The sequence below is a fragment of the Anastrepha ludens genome, chromosome X (assembly GCF_028408465.1).
Source record: "Anastrepha ludens isolate Willacy chromosome X, idAnaLude1.1, whole genome shotgun sequence".
NCBI classification, from domain to species: Eukaryota; Metazoa; Arthropoda; class Insecta; order Diptera; family Tephritidae; genus Anastrepha; species Anastrepha ludens.
Window position 1 is genome coordinate 80,863,539 of NC_071503.1, and position 13,580 is coordinate 80,877,118.

A 13,580-nucleotide genomic window follows, 5' to 3' on the forward strand; every position below is an offset into this window, starting at 1 on the left:
TCACTCGGTTGCGCCAGGTATAAAACACGAAAGTTGACGCCGCAGATCGTATCTGTTGCTCTTTCCGCTTACTGCTAATTTAATATTAAACCGTTAAAACCCGATATTAAGACAAAATGTGCGACTAAAATGTTACAATAAATTAACTATAACCTTACCAACAACTACCTGTTTTCGCGTTCGTTCGCATTAAAAATATTTTAGTAGCCAAAATTTATAATTCAATTTCAATTCACACTAGAAATGCCATTGAACCAGGTCTATACAGTGAAAGTGTTGCTTTAGCGTAACAGAATGTTATATCAAATGACCTAGAATTCACTAGAGCCACTTAAAATGAAATTTATGATCATTCAATTGAGGTTGAGTCGGTGAGTTAACTCGCTCTATATAGTAGCGGACTCTGAAATCCGAAAATCAACAAAACTTTAGTGTCGAAATTATTTTAATAAAGGGTTTCTTATAAGAGGTGTTATTCCCGTAAAAGATCAAAGGTTTCGTTGCTTGTGCCGATCAATACCATCCAATTCGAGCCATAAAAAATCATTAATCATCTCTCGAAAGCGCAATCCATTCACCGTAACTGTTACTCCAGCTTCATTTTCGAAAAAGTAAGGTCCAATGACTCCGCCGGACCATAAACCGCACCAAACAGTCACGCGTTGGAGATATAGAGAGATAGGCTTTTCAACAATTTTGCTTTTTGACAAAGCCATCGAGCTGGAAATGGGCCTTATCACTCAAGATGATTTTTCGATAGAATTCCGGATTATTTTCATGCATTTCAACGACCCAATCAGCAAAGACACGACGTTGTTGATGATCGGCCGGCTTGAGTTCTTGTGTTAACTGGACTTCATAAGCCTTAAGATCTTTATGCAAAATACGGTGTAATGTCGTTTGTGGAATGCCTAATCCCAAAGAACGACGAGGTATGGACAAACCGGTCCTGTTTTACGAACCATCTCTGCCAAATTTTCACCATTTTTATAGTGAATTTTCACAACTCCGATAGCGGACTATTCAAAATAAATCCTGTTATTGGAAAACCCTTTACAGACCATGTTCTATATTGATTTATTTATTTAATTTGATGTTATAAAAGGATACCATGTAATGAGAAGAACAATTGGCGCTTCTCCAGTCGTTTAATCAAGTTAGTTGTGTTGCATCAAAGTAACACTATTTCCTCGGTCTGTTCGTTAACGTTATTGGTCAGGAATGAAGCCATTCAGTAGTGTCACTGCATCACAGCTCTTCCAGAGGTAGCGTCTGGGAAAGGGAACCCTCACCATTGATCTCACTCTTGATGGATAACTGTTATTTCATGTTGTTGTTGTTGTAGCAGTACCTTTGCCCTGTCAGTGTAGCGTAATCACCGGCCATCTTCGTCTAGCTCATCTAACGGTAGGCCCAGGAAACTAGCAGTTGCTACGGGTTGGGTCCAGAGGGAGAGGGGTGTTAGATGAGTGGGTTTGTTGGAGCATGTGAAAATGTGGTTTGTGTCGTGCGTGGTGCCTTCACATGCTGGACATATGCTTAGTATGTCGGGGCCGATTCTGGACATGTAGGAGTTTAACCTGCTACAATAAGCGGAACGTAATTGTGCCAACGTTACGCGGGACTCTCGGGGAAGTTGGAGCTCTTCGTCTGCGATTGGTTCGTGGTTGGACTCCGACAACGGCATTCGGGGCTCGAGAGCTTAAAAAGGTGGTGAGAGTCTCCCGATGAATGTCGCTTATGGCCTGTCTGTACACTGTCCGATCCAGTAACTGTCTGTTTGTTTTGTCTGAGATCTCGTCCGCGTAGTTGAGGAAATGCCTCCTGATGTGCCTGGGAGGTGGCTCAGGCTCGAGCAGGTGTCTGCATGGGTAAGGACTGCTTACTGAACAATTTGTTAGGCTCCTTAACAGGCAGCATTTGGGCCTCATTAGGTAGATGTTGAATAGGTCACATCAGAAGACATCCTGTCACTGTCCTTAAAGCAGTGTTTTGGCAGGTCTGAAGCTTCGTTCACTGGGAATCACTGGTTCCAGGCGACCAGACAGGCGCAGCATAGTTAAAACCGGTCCGCCTATTGCCTTGAAAGTCGACAACAACATTTCCTTGTCTTTGCCCCAAGTGCTGCGACCGAGAGGGGGGCAGAGTTGTAAATTCCTCGCAGTGAAGAAGCGAGAAAGGCTGGCGAGGTAGTCGTTTACCGTGGAGCATAGGCCATCAATGTCATTGCCCGACGCCATTATCATGCAATTGTCGGCGTATGAGACCAGGGAGACTCCTTCTGGTGGCTCGGGGAGTTCACCGTTGAAGGTGATATCCACCTTGTCATTGTGCTTCGTCGGGCTCGACAGGGACCTTACGATGGACCAGAGCTAGCTCACACCAGAGGGGAAGTTGCAGGACTTCAAATGCTCTTCCCATTTGTTCCGCTTGTGTAGGGTTACCAGCTGCCGTATCTCGGAATTGAAATCCTTTATCCGAGGATCCCCTGGATCGGCCTAGCGTAGGCGATCACGCTCGTTTGCCGGAACAGCTGCTTAAGCTGGGAAATTAGGACGTATGTCCTTGATCCTTCCAGCGGGTATGAAGCGAGCAGCGACAGCTTTGATCGCCTTGCGGAATACGCGTTCGTCTCCCCTCACATCGGTGAGAATTGGGAGAGCGGCGAAGATGTCTTTAGTAAATTCCGCGAATCTGGTCCAATCAGCTTTGTTGAAATTGATGTATGATCGGTGATCCGCGGAAACAAAGTCGGCAGGTCTCTCGATCGAGATGATAATAGGCAAGTGGTCTGATGCAAGCTATAGCATAGGTCGCCACGTTATGCTATTTATCAGGCGAGCTGCTACAATTGCCCACTACCCTGGTTTGGGCGTCGTTCACAGTGCTGAATGTCGAGTTGTCCCCTACGATCGTTTGGCAGGATTGAATGCCACAGATCGTGATGGACATTGAAGTCACCTACAACCAATCGGTTTTCACCTCTGATGAGCGCACCTATATCAGAGTGATATCCTGCCGGGCAACAGGTGACAGGGGGTATGTAAATATTATAAATTTCGAGCTCGGCATCGCCTGACCGGGCAGCTATCCCTTGACATTCTAAGGTGGTGTCCCTGCGGACGATGCCTTCATCCATAAGACGATACTGCACTGAATGGTGGACTATCAACGCAAAGCCTCCACCGTGGTCTCGCTCGCGATCCTTTCTGGGCACATTGTAGCCGTCCCTGGTGATCAGGGGGGGAGCTAGCCTTGCGTGCAGTTTTGTCTCTTGGACCGGAGCTATCTTGATACCATGTCGGCTCATAAAGTCTACTATCTCGTCAATCTTATTCGAAAGTCCGTTGCATTTTAGTTATAGGAGTTTAAAACTCCTCGGGAGTGTGAGCATAACTCGAGGGGTGAGGGACGCATGGTGTTGTCTTTTGTTGGTCCTGCTGTGCGTTCGGCAAGTGTTGTTGTGGCCAGACGTTGACGGACCGCCGCGCCTCCGGGGGCGGGGGTGGGTGCAGAGCTCTGCAGCAGGGGGCAACGAAGTCGAATGTCCACTCACGGGTGGTGCGCAGGCCAGAGCACCCCCGAAAATGGCACCAGCCATTGCAGGAATTGCATTGGACTGTTGTCAGGTGCCGAGGGACTCTGGTGTGACACACGGAGCAGATTGTGCGGGGGACCAAGAGGTGCTAGTTTGTCCCCGCAGGATAGGAACAGGAGGGTTGTGGGTCGTTGAGGGAGTTGTGTTGCGCATGAGGGCTCCTTACCGTTAAGGTGTTATTAGTGGCGGCAGTTTGAAGTGCCGGCACTGGGGGCGGTAGCGCCGTTGAGGCAGTGGACGCCTGATGGCGGGAGCAACACGTGGCCACATACCTTTTGGACCACTGCCTATAAGGCTTAAGGCCTGAACAGGTCTTAAGATGGCACTACCCGTTGCACTTGTTGCACCTAACCGAGGTTGAGTTCGGGTGGAGCCGTTTGTGGCAGATGCAGCAGTAAAATACCTCTGGTCCAGGGTTGGGTTCGACGCCAGCCCTGAAGAGAAGTGTTCGGAGCAGATTTGCTGCAAGGGATTGCTCCTGTGACGAAAGATTGAGGGTGGGATGCGGTACAGTAGACAGGGCTAGTTTACTGGGGCGGCAGCCCTTGGTCGGGAAAAACCCGAATCATTCGGGTAGCGTAGAACCGGCTGCCATTGGAATGAATGCTATTTCATCAAATATCTTGGGTTAATTAAGCTTATCAATTGAAACTGTAACTGGTGTGGTATATGTTGACAACCAGTTACTGCTTATGTATCGCGTCATTTCGTTAAAAAGTGGCTGCAAAATCGGTCCTTCGGTATAAAAACAGCTGGTGAGGTTTGCCTTGGTTTAGTGGTATTGTTGTAATTCTCGTAGGAAACTTTGTTCGTCTACCCGAGTACTTTTCGTCTGGCAAATCTCTGAAAAAAGTGGATCGGTTGGCCGTAAAGCAACTCTGCCACATATACACCCAAGTCTTCCTTTACGACTGCTCTTAAAACAAGCAAAACGATGGGTAGGATATCGAGTCAGTGTGTGTCTGCCGAGTGACATCTGATTGAGGCCTTTAACCCTCGGTGCCACCTTTTCGCAAATGTGAGCTCCGAAGAGCCGTGGAGGTTCCAATATTGGTGCTTGACGGAAACACCGGTGTAGTATGCGAAGTAGTACAAGCCGTGGAGGGTAGGTTAGGTTAGCCATGTTGTTTGTTTAAGACACGACACTTAGTGGCCCTAAGGACCATGTAATACCTGCATTTTATTTCTAACAAAGTTGCTTAAACTACTTAGATCTTTTTAAGCTATGTAGTAACTACTTGGGAACCGGATAGTGTTCGATGCGTCTATCAAGTGATCCAAAGATAATATGTCTGATGTATGACCGTACGTGCTTTCTTTTAGCATGCCTGCCGCTTTAATACTGGAAATAGATTTGGTCGCCATCCCTTTAACTTGTATATCAATGGGTGGAATATGTAGGATCACTTCCAGGGGCGTCAATCGGAGCGCACCTGTTATTTTCCTACCTACACAAGCTAATCGTTGCACTTTTCTAAAATTCTTTAGGTACAAGTGTGTGTGCACCGCCTCCCACCACACGAAACCTCCATAAGTCAAATTGGGTCTGATGTTTGTATTGTATGCCCAGTGGTTGATATACAGTTTCAACCCTCATATTTTGCCAAATGGCCTCTTACAGATAAAGAAGGCATTAAATGCTTTCTCCATCCTTTCGTCAGTGTTCCTTTGAATCCAATATTATTCCAAGATACTTGGCTTCGTTTGATAGGGTTAGTGTTACTCCATCCAATTTCACAATAGATCAGCTCTGGTCGCAGTGCGTAATGGCCTTCTAATAATAATAATACTCCATCCAAAGACGGTAAAAGAAAACTATATATCTTATATATATTAGTGAACAGAACTAGTTCTGATAGTTAAGTTCTCGAGGTGATTATTCTGTAAGATAGCTTATGGTCCACCCGCGAATAATCTTTTCGTTCGTACCTATGTGGAACTCTCCTTCGATATCCAGAAAAGCCGCCATAGTGAATTCCTTATTTTTAAAAACTGTCTCTATTATTCCCACAACGTTGTATATTTCTGAAGCTCTCGGTATTAAGTGTGCTCTTGATATGTATGTAAGTCAATAATTCTTCTAATGATCCGCAGTGTTATGGCCCGGTTTCCTGCCTGAATAAAGACCACCCTGACCTTCCTCCATGAGTTGGGGATAAACACTGAAAATAGGGATTCAGTGAAAATCATAACTAACCACAAATTAATCGTACCCATTGGTAAATTCCGGCCGGTCGTCTTGACTTGTAGGGAAGTGTGTTTGTATGAGATGTTCAAGTGTTTTCTGTCCTGTGAAGCTACTTTTCAGTCTTCGCAAAAAGCTTGAAAAAAGATTTACGAAAAGCTTCGTCTATTGCAGATGTCAACAATTGATGTTCTTTTCGAAACGGGAGAAGTTAGTTGATTCTTCCTCTTCACGGGGATCTAAGTTAGTTAGAGAACTTTGTCTAATTTGCCTTTCTAGGACTCCTATTGTCGTTTAGATTGTTCTAGGTTGACTGTGAACGCGATTTTATAGTTATCCGAAAAGGCACAGTTCGGTGAAACATGCCAGTTTTCTCAACCCTTCTTGAGCCTGAATTTGATACTAGGATTATACCAATAATCATATATTTAGATTAGTATCCAGTATATTCAGTCCGCTTCCGCTGGCCCATTTGATCAGGTCTCTAAGTACCTGCGATGGCGAGTCTTCTTCTTCAAACGTCAGATATGCTGATGTAAGGTGGAGGTTAGAGCCTCCGCTCTGCTCACGTACTGCTGTCGTCAGATCTGCGCTACAAAACTGCGGCAAGAGAAATATCATAATGAATTTGCCGTAAAAGTTTTTCCTTACCAAGGTGCAACTTTTTATCTTACCTTAATTGGTAGGAACCAGTAGCGCGTAGTTGGGCTTGTCAATTCCAGCGATTTTGTCCTAAATGAGCCATGTATCAGAGTCACCACCACTCTATCCTCCTCTTTAAAAAGTAGTAAGTAATCTGTTGCCTCCCTACAGTCATGCAAATTAATTGCACCACCTTCAGCGGCTGTGATTTTATTGCTGCTTTTATTCTTTTCTTCGGGTAAGACAACCTTTGGGTGCCCTATCCCGTATCTCAATTGACCGTGCAAGTCTCTGAGGATTTGTCCCGATCGGTGTCTGATTTACGGCCAGAGTGCCGTTTCCCTTATCCCTTGTATGGCCTCTTACTATGATCCAATCGTCAGGATGCACCTCTTCGTTTTGACCTTGTATTAATGAGAGGGTGGTTTCATCCTCAATTAGTGGATGTGGAATTCACATCCTCGCACTCGTTCGAAAGGGTACCTTTCCTTTAATGGTACCACATCTAACTTACATCCTGGCCATAGTTCTCCAAGGCTGCGAATGCAAGCTGTAAGGGTCTCCAAGGATTCGTTTCTGCATTCTACCACCATGACTCCCTTGTGTCACGTTTGCTCAGCTTTTCAAGAAATTTGATTGAGCCTTTGTAACCCGATTTCATCTTTTGCTCCCGGGTGTTGTCCACAGCAGGCCTCTGTGATGGCGTATCATCCGATTTGGTCTTTGGATCAGCGAGAGGTTGTTTTACCTCAGTCGTTTCCCGATTGTCCAGACCTGTAGTGACCATTTCAAAAATCAGGGCTTCAGTAGCATGACTATCGCTCGCGCCTGATTCCTGCACAGGAACGACTAGCTCTCTAGAGATTTTAGAACCCTCTTTTGACGAATACTGATTGACGAGCTGATTTAACATGAGACTGAGACTGGTGGAGGAGAAAGGTAGATTGCATTTTATCTCTTCTGCGAGGTGGGGATAAAACTGCCGCCCCACTGGGATCAGGCGTAGGCCAGGGAGCCGCTCTGGACTTACGGACGTTGATGACCTACCTGGAAGTTGCTTAGGAAGTGAGGCAAAACTTTTGGTTTAAAACACGGACGGACTTGTACTTGTCTTTGTCTAACATTTGCAGCTAGCCTGTTGTTGTTGTAGCAGTAACTTTGCCCTGTCAGTGTACTGTAAATCACCGGTTTTCTAGCCCAACTAACGGTATGCCCACCAGGAAACTTGCTGTTTCGGCAGGTTGGGTCCAGAGGGAGAGGCGTTTTAGTTGAGTGAGTTCGATGGGGCATGTGAAAAGGTGGCTAGTGTCGTGCGGGGTGCCTTCACATGTCGGACATATGTATGTTTAGTATGCCGGGGTAGGTAGGAGTTTAACCTGCTACAACGTAATTGTGCCAAGGTTACGCGGGACTCTCTAGGAAGTTGGAACTCTTCGTCTGCAATGGGTGGTGGTTGGACTCTGTTGACGGGCATTTGGGGGTCGGGAGCTTAAGAAGGTGGTAAGAGTCTCCCGATGAATGTTGTTGATTGTCTGTCTGTACACTGTCCGATCCAGTAGTTGTCGGTCTGTTTTGTCCTGGATCTCGTCCGCGTAGTTGAGGAGGTGACTCCTGACTCCTGACATGCCGTAACAAGAACTGCTTCCTGAACAGTTTGTTATGCTGCTTTGTAGGGAGCATATGGGCCAGATAAGCGCAGCATAGTTTACAACTGGCCAGCCTATTGCCTTAAATGTCGATAGCAACATCTCCTTGTCCCCAAGTGCTGCCGGCAATCGATTTGAGGACCTTGTTGCGATTCTAGACTTTAGGGGCAATAGCGATTGTATGCGCTGAGAGAGAGAGTAAACTGTCGTAAGTAACTTCCAAGCTTTTTGTGTTGTTAACAGTCGGAATTGGTGTGCCATCGACTTTTACCTTAAGCTGCAGTTTTACCTCCTTTGTGCAGGTGCTGAAGACGGTCGCAGTGGACTTCGTGGGGATAAGTTATAGGTTCCTCGCAATAAGGAACCGAGAAAGGCAGGCGAGGTAGTCGTTTACCGTGGGGCACAGGCCATCAATGTCATTGCCCGACGCCATTATCGTGCAGTCGTAGTCGTCGGCGTAGGAGACTAGGGAGACTCTCTCTGGCGGCGAGGGGCGTTCCAAGATATAGACGTTAAGAAGCAAGGGTGAAAGGGCACTACCTTGCGGAACTCCTTGCTTTATTTTCCTCTGTTTTGAAATTTTATCTCAGAATAGCACCGACGAATGACGACTACTCAGATAGTTCGGGTTCCACCTCTTGAGCCCTGGCGGGAGTGTTGACTATAAAACATCATCTACTAGTGTGGCATGGCTGAATGTGTCGAAAGCATTGTTTAGGTCCAACGCTACTAAATCAGTACTCTCGCAGGGGCGGTTTTGGTTGAGCCTGCGGTTCACCTGAGTGTTAATGACGGTGAGTGTTGTGGTGGTACTGTGCACTCTTCGGAAGCCATGTTGGTGTGAGGCTCGGGTCAGATGTTTCGTGTAGAGTGGGAGTAGAAGGGTTTCAAGAGTCTTCACTACTGGGGAAAGGAGAGTTATCTGACGATAAGGCTCCCCTTCGTTAGCGGGTTTCCCAGAATTCAGTAGTGGGACCACTCTCTCTGATTTCCACTTATCAAGAATAATGAGAGTGGACAAGAACATATTGAAAACTCTTGTTAGGTACTCTACTCTCAATGGACCCAGCTTTTTCAACATCAGCATGTTTAGTACGTCAGGGCCAATGGCTTTAGAAGATTTCATATGGTTGATGGCCCCCTGAACCTCTCCGCTGGAGAAAGCAAGTGGCGCACTGTTGTATGGACTGCGCTTGGATCTGTCGGCCGGAGGATGCAGTATTAATTGCCAGCTAAAATAGCACCTTGTCGTTGTGATTCGTCGGGTTCGACAGGGACCTTACGGTGGACCAGAGCTTACTCACACCAGAAGTGAAGTTGATGGACTTCGGGTGCTCTTCCCATTTAGTCCGCTTGTGTTGAGTTACAAGTTGTCGGATCTCCAAATTGAGATCCTTTATGCGAGAATCCGTGGGATCGGCCTAGCGTAGGCGATCACGCTCGTTTGCCTGAACAGCTGCATCAGCTGGGAAATTAGGACGTGTGTCCCAAATCCTTTCAGCGGGTATGAAGAGAGCCGCAGCAGCTGTGAGCACGTTGTGGGACGCGCGTTCGCCTATGCGCACATCGGTGGGAATAGGTGTCCTCGGTAAATTCCCCGAGCCGGCCCAATTAGCTTTGTTAAAATTAATGTGTCCGCGGTAACAAAGTCGGCAGGTCTGTCGATCGGGATGATAATGGGCAAGTGCTCTAATGCAAGCGATAGCATAGGTCGGCAAGTTATGCGATTTATGAGAACAAGGCTATCAATTGTTTATGTCAAGCGATCTGCTGCAATTGCCCACTACCCTGGTGGGGGCTTCGTCGTTTACTGTGCTGAATGCCGAATCGTCTATGTCCGCTGCTAACTGCTGTTCCCTACGATCGTTTGGTAGACTTGAGTGCCAAAGATCGTGATGCGCATTAAAGTCACCTATTACCAATCGGTTTTCACCTCTGATGAAGGCACCAATTTCAGGGTGATATCCTGCCGGGCAGCAGTTTATGTTAGTCTTGTGATGCTATCTGGTGGTTTACTAACCGTTTGGCCTATCCATCGCCACTCTATGCGTTTGATTTGCCATAAGACGGGCTCCTCAAAGATGGTGGCCGCTGTGTTATGGTGTTGGAAACCAGCCATGTTTCGCTTCCGTACAACAATACAGACTTCGCGTATGAGCCGAATATTCGTAGTTTAGTGCGCCTGGAGATTTGCGAACTCCCCCAAACTGTATGCATTCTCCCTAATGCCGCCTTTACTTTGTTTAGCTTGCAGTTGACATCTTCATCTACTCCACCATCTGCCATTATAGTGCAGCCGAGGTAGCAGATGATTGGTATAAATTCCACCGGGCACCCGTCAACCATTATATGTCTTTTTTTAGTGTTTACATTTCAGTCTGCTTTGTATGATCGAGCTAGAATGTTGTGGGTGGTGTTGAGCAGGGTTATTTCGCGCCAGTTGCCACAGTCATGCAAATCGTCTCTTGGGGACAGCTTGACGATAATGCCTTTTGTCGAGGGACGGCGATCAATAGTTTTGATTGTATGCCATTTTCGCCGTTGAGGTCAGAAAGTATTCAGATCTCTTATTGGCTGCTACTACTACTCTGCTGGTCGGTTAGGCGGCACTGTATAGCTGCCTCATACTGACCGAAGGGAGCCATCGCTGATGAGTTGCTGCTGGACGTTGAACCGTTTATATCTACGTAGAGTGTTGGTTTACTTCCTGCATTCCTGCTTGATCTTGACGTGGTCGGTAATTAGCTCGTGATCACTATCTATGTGGCTTCCCGCCTATTCCTAATATTATATCAAGTAGCTAGCCTCTCCACGACTCACGTAAATGTGGTGTTATTGGTTATGAGTCGTCCCACCGGGTGAAGTCCAGGTCTATTTAGGGATTTCCTTGTGGAGAAAGATTGAGCTGCCAATCGCAAACTGAAACGTCTGGCGCACATCAATTAGTCAGCTACCGTTGTTGTTGCGTGATTCGCAGCCATGTGCACCCATGACTTGTTTTTGGTGACTTGTGCTTACTTTCATATTGAAGCCGCCCATGAGGAAAGTTATGTTGCCTCTGCGTATGGAATTGAGTGTAGCCGTTAATTGCGAGTAGAACTCGTCTTTGGCAGAAGAGGAAGCGTCATCTGTCGCCTCGTAGCATTGTGCGATGGTAACGTGGCGATGAGCGTTAATGCAGAAGCGTTCTAGAATTATGCGGTGTGCTATTGTCTTTCAAGAATGCAAGGTGTTACGAATTTCCCTGGAAATTATTGTAGGCGCTTTCATCTCTATCATCTTTTTTGCTGTGCGGTATTGTGCTGCCATACGCTGACGAGCCTTCTTCGCTGCCGTTCCATTTCATTTCGCTAACGCAAAGTATGTTGGTGTTATAGGTTGTTTGTTGTTGTTTTTAACAGCATAGGTAGCCCTGTCAGTGAAATTATATCATCGGTAGTCTTCGTCTAGCTCATCTAAGGGTAGGCCCAGGAAACATGCCGTTTCGACAGGTTGGGTCCAGAGGGAGAGGGGGGTTAGATGAGTCGGTTTGAAGGGCATGTGAAGAGGTGGTTAGTGTCGTGCGGGGTACCTTCACATGCCGGACATGTGTTTAGTATGTCGGGGTCGATTCTGGATATGTAGGAGTTTAACCTGCTACAATATCCAGAACGTAATTGTGCCAATGTTACACGAGTCTCACGGGGAAGCTGGAGCTCTTCATCTGCGATAGGTGGTTGTTGGACTCCGATTACGGCATTCACAGGACGGGAGTTCATGAAGGTGGTAACGTTCTCCCGGTGAATGTCGTTTATTGACTGTCTAAATACTGTCCGGTCCAGTAGGTTTCGGTCAGTTTTGTCCTGGATTTCGTCAGCGTAGTCTAGGAGGTGTCTCCTGACGTGCCTGGGAGGCGGCTCAAGCTCAAGCAGGTGTCTGCAGGGGTGGAACCTGCGGTAACATCCCAGCAGGAACTGCTTGCTGAGCAGTTTGCTGTGCTCCGCTACTGGGAGCATTTGTGCCTCGTTGTGTAGGTGTTGGATGGGTGACATCAGGAGGCACCCGGTCGCTGTCCGAATGGCGGTATTTTGACAAGTCTGTAGCTTTGTCCACTGCGAATCACTAGTTCCAGGCGACCAGACAGGCGCAGCATAGTTAAGAACCGGCCGGCCAATTGCCTTAAATGTCGAAAGCAACAGTTCTTTGTCTTTGTCCCAAGTGCTGCCGGCCAGCGATTTGAGGACCTTGTTGCGATTTTGGACTTTAGTGGCAATTGCGGTTGTATGCGCAGAGAAGGAGAGCAATCTGTCAAAGGTTACACCCAAAATTTTGGGGTTATTTACCGTCGGAATTGGTGTATCATCGAGTTTTACCTTAAGGGACAGCTTGACCTCCTTTGTCCAGGTGGTAAAGAGGGTCGCCGTGGCCTTGGTGGGGGAAAGTGTGAGATTCCTCGCAGTGAAAAAGCGAGAAAGGTCGGTGAGGTAGTTGTTCACTTTGGAACACAGGTCATCGATGTCATTGCCCGACGCCATTATCGTGCAATCGTCAGCGTATGAGATCAGGGAAACTCCCGCTGGTGGTTGGGGGAGCTTCGAGATGTAGAAGTTAAAAAGCAAGGGGGAAAGGACACCACCCTGCGGTACACCTTGCTTAATCTTCCTCTGCTTTGATATTTGATCTCGAAAAATCACTGACGAGTGCCGACCGCTCAGATAGTTCGCGGACCACCTCTTCAGCCCTGGACCGCGGACCACACCTTCGACTGATAAATGTCATCTAGTAGCGTGGAATGGCTGACTGTATCGAAAGCCTTTTTCAAGTCCAACGCTACTAGGACAGTCCTCTCGCAGGGGCGGTTTTGGGTTAGCCCGCGATTTATCTGGTCGTTTATGGCGGTGAGTGCAGTGGTGGTGCTGTGCACTCGTCGGAAACCGTGCTGATGTGGGGCTGGGGCCAGGTGTTTCGTGTAGAGTGGGAGTAGGAGGGCTTCAAGTGTCTTCACTACTGGGGAAAGGAGAGTTATCGGCCGATAAGACTCCCCTTGGTTGGCGGGTTTCCCAGGTTTCAGTAGTGGGACCACTCTCCCTGCTTTCCACTTATCAGGGATGATGAGAGTGGCCATGGACAGATTGAAGACCCTTGTGAGGAATCCTACTCCTAGGGGTCCCAGATGCTTCAGCATCAGCGCGTTTAATCCGTCAGGGCCAATGGCTTTCGATGATTTCGACTTGTTGATGGCCCCCTGAACCTCATCACCGGAGAAAGTAAGTGGCGCCCTGTCGTTCGTCAGTTTATGCAGCCTTCTGGTAACACGACGTTTGGTTCTGTCGCCCGGAGGATGCAGTATGAAAAGCCGGCTAAAATAGCTCGCGCATCTCTTCGGGTCCTACGAAGTACAACCGTTGAAGGTGATAGCCACCTTGTCGTTGTGCTTCGTCGGCTTCGACAGGGACCTGACGGTGGACCAGAGCTTACTCACCCCAGAGGTGAGGTTACAGGACTTCAGGTGCTCAACCCATTTGGTCCG

General features: G+C 47.5%; 1 protein-coding gene across 3 annotated transcripts in view; it reads left to right on the forward strand.

The window, feature by feature from the left end:
- The window catches only part of LOC128869642 (uncharacterized), a 151,597-nt gene that overhangs the window by 89,952 nt on the left and 48,065 nt on the right, over positions 1–13,580 (forward strand). The gene's annotated exons all lie outside the window — the stretch shown is intronic.